Consider the following 3,813-nt stretch of genomic DNA (forward strand, 5'->3'; position numbering starts at 1 on the left):
ATATATATATATATATATATATATATATATATATATATATATATATAAATGTGTGTATGTATGTATGTACATATAACGTTAAAATTAGTTCTAACGTGAAAGTAAGTTTTGCAGTGAAATAAAAATCAAATATTTTAAATTTCTATTGTTTTAATTTCAGGAAATAACTAGATATAATATTGAAGAATAAAATAACTTTAGTATCCCTAAAAACTATTTTAATGAGTCCGATACTGAGTAGTATCGATACTTTTTCCCTGATACTTTAAGAGTATCGATACCATGAGCTCGATGCCAGAATGAGTACTCAGTATCGATACCAAAGTCTGAAATTTCGAACCCTAAGCATTGTCCAATGTAAACGCGCCGTTATACCTATAATCTAGAGTTGGGTACTTAAGTTCTTCCGAGTGAACCGTTCAGTTGTAGTTCGTTTACCTTAGTGAACTAGTTCTTTAGTTCATTTAGTTCAATTGACGAATACATTTTAATATCGACACCCATCGGCGTAGCCAGAATGAAATTTAGGGGGGCTCGACCCTATTAAGCTGGCATTTCAGGGTACTACTTTATTTATATATAAGAAAAATTTGAAAGTTAGGGGGGAGTGGCTCGAGCACCCCCCTGCCCCTACCTGGCTACGCCCATGTCGACACCTTTATGGAAGTTCGATCTATCTCGGCAGCCAGTTCGAAGTGGCCCTACAAGTGCCCTATCTCAACATATTTTCAACTTTTTTACTGGCGAGTACGCATACACAGTGAATGACAAATTGTACAGTAGCGTGGAAAAAAAGGGTTGGCCGCAAAAACGGGTTTTTGATTTTCAATGAACAGGTAGTAGAGGTATAGGATCAGCTGATTCTCAGGATCAGCTGATTTCTTGTATATTTTTGGGGCTTTTGCAAATTGTATCGTATCCAATGCTATCACAGACACGAATGTATAAATATATTTTATATTACATACATATCGCACACCGTCTTCAAAAGAGAAATACTACGTTTGTTAGAAAACGCGAAAAACTATTTCTTAGCACATGATAATCATATGGGCAAGGGCGACTTTACCTTAGGTTTTTTTTTTAACAAATTATAACAAAAATTTGCTCAAACTTTTGCTGAAAGGTAAATAAAAGCTCTAAATTTTGAGTTGTGACTCATTTGAAGACGGTGTGCGATATGTTGTAAACTATTACGATGCAGAAAATGATATTGTATTCTATGAAAATGTTTTCTATCATTCTTGGTATACTATGTACTTAGTTATTCGGATTCAATGATATAGTTTTCGTAAATTTCACGAAAATTGAACCCCTAATAAAACATGTCCCTAGAAATACATCCCTTATAATGAAAAAAAGAGAAAATTATTTATTGAACGTTAAGGTTTATTGAGATTAAATTTGCAATAAATGTGATTAATATGTACGAATATTTATCAGCAAACATTCAGATATTGTGTGTAGTGAATATATTCCAACGCATGGTTTTAAATTCAGTGCTTTAACGTGCTATGTCTACCCATCGACTACTAGAAGCAAATTGATTAATTATATTATTATGTAAGCAAAATTTTGCCAGTTCAAGCTGATGATGTTGTGGGTAGAGAAGCTAAGATTTCATCGATGAACCCATCGGGATTTTCAATCAAATGCAGCAGTCCTGAAAAAGTATATAAAATCACAAATCATCTAAAATCACAATAATTAAAATCAAAATATGATAAATAAAAAGAAAGTTTCATAGACACCATGATGCAATAATGAAAGGTGTTATACGTTGGCAACTTCTCGCTCTAATCCGCCATCTTGAACTACCTTAGGAGAAACTGTGTTGTTTCTTTGCTATTTTCACTGAACATTTCCCAAAATATTAGAAAAAAATTCTGAACAAGCTACATTGATTCAATTTTCGTTGTTCGTTTTGTTCTTATTCGCTGACATTTGTTTTCCAATTGCGTGAAATTTGGTAAGTATTGTAATAAAACCGAATTATTTTACAAATAAATTATAATTTTGCATTTATTAGGTCATTTCCTTAGTGTTTCGCTGACCGACCTGTGCTGGTATTGTGATTAAGAGCTAATACACGTAAGTTACAACATATTATTTTGACTTTATTGATGAACCATTCCATTTGAGCTCTTTGTTATTTCAAAACCTAATGAACCATTTATTCGCAGATTTTTCGGACGATTCTGCTGTGCTGCGTTCCTGCTCCGCCTGTATATTGCTCCGCCCGTATTTTATAGTGTTGCGTTCCTGTTGCGCCTTTGCATTAGTGTGTGCGTTGTGATTTAGACACGTTGAAGTAAGTTGAAACCAGGTTCTCGTTTGTTAAAAACCTAAAAAACCATTTATTTGCAGATTTTTTGTATGCTTCTGCTGTGCTGCGTTCCTGCTCCACCCGTGTATTAGATTGCTGCGTTCCTGTTAACATACATATCGTCGCTTAAAGTACAAAACCGCGCAAAATTTGCTGCTAAAAATTGGATTCGCTCACACACGTTTTTGGATCAATCCTTATCCATTCTTCCTGAAATATACTAGCCAAAAATGCGATTGCTTTTTACAAAAAGATAACCATTTTGAAATATGAGTGTTTTTACTCTCTAGAAATTAATTTATGCAACCTCGCATACGTGGGTTTGCATTATCTCTATACGCGGTTTTGCAATTTATTGATACATGGTTTTGTACTTTAAACGACGATATGTATGTAGATGTATGTACATGTATATCACATATATTGACTTAGGTATGTATACACAATTAATGGTGTACATAAATTTTTTTATATTGAAACTAGATATGTATATAGTACATATTTTATTATTATTAGTCGGTTCAAAAAAGTCCTATCTCAAATAAAAATACTTCGAAAATGTGCTGAGATAGGGTGTTTTTGAACCGAGTTCCGAGATAGGGCATTTTTCAATCAAATTCTAAAATAGGGCGTTTTTCAGCCAAATTTTGAAATAGGGCGTTGAAAAGCTTTCTGATATCGGGCGTTTTCGACCTGGCTGCCGAGATAGGTCGATCTTCTACTCAGCCATCGATATATGGTCGAAGTTTTCGTTATATGGAAGACGATTAAACACGATTTGTTTTTAATCGATTCTAAAAAAACTAAGGTAATTTTTAGCCACTTCAAACTTGCATATAATTAGACTAGAATTGAAGGGGCTATAAAACTGAGTGCTCAAAAAAATTCTAACACTTCTGAGAAAAAAGTTTGAATTTTGGTTGAAAATTTGTTGTATTTTTTGTAGTTTTCTACGATGTTTTAAAATTCGGTTTATATGGGTTTTGTTAGAAATTCAACTTTACTTTTGTTGCAAATTCTAAGCAATAAATAAATTAACATGAGAGGGAAATAATATTACTTTGAAATGGGGTTGCTATTGATATGACCAATACTGTATGTATATAATAAATTTTGTACAATTAAAAAAGTGGATTTACTAAAATGAACACAACGTATTAATTACAAATTCTGAAATATGTCGTTAATTTCAAAAACAAATAAACAAATTTTTAAAAAGTAGTCAATGCTTGCTGTATGACACGAACTTGGATATACGTGGACTTGGGTAATGTATAATTCCTTATATGATTCCTCAAAGTATCCCTTGTATAACACAAAAAAACCTTAGTGCGACTATATCAGGTTTGATAGCTGTTGGCCATACCAATAATGCCTCATACTAAGATTCACTAGATCAATTCGTGTTCTCCGAGAAAAAAAATTTTCACGATCCAAAAATCTGAAAAATTGTTTTTCTCCAAAGTTTGAACATTTATCGTTTTTTG

At 32.7% G+C, this 3,813-nt stretch overlaps 1 long non-coding RNA gene across 1 annotated transcript; it reads left to right on the top strand.

Annotated features, from left to right (window-relative positions):
- Window positions 1–1,911: 1,911 nt before the first annotated feature.
- Window positions 1,912–2,487, top strand: LOC118751751. Its single transcript, XR_004994590.1, has 4 exons — window positions 1,912–1,969; window positions 2,030–2,091; window positions 2,184–2,311; window positions 2,368–2,487. It is a non-coding gene; the product is annotated as an uncharacterized LOC118751751 (long non-coding RNA).
- Window positions 2,488–3,813: the final 1,326 nt, after the last annotated feature.

This window comes from Rhagoletis pomonella, unplaced genomic scaffold (assembly GCF_013731165.1).
Source record: "Rhagoletis pomonella isolate Grant_MI unplaced genomic scaffold, Rhpom_1.0 Rhpom_scaffold_00960, whole genome shotgun sequence".
NCBI classification, from domain to species: Eukaryota; Metazoa; Arthropoda; class Insecta; order Diptera; family Tephritidae; genus Rhagoletis; species Rhagoletis pomonella.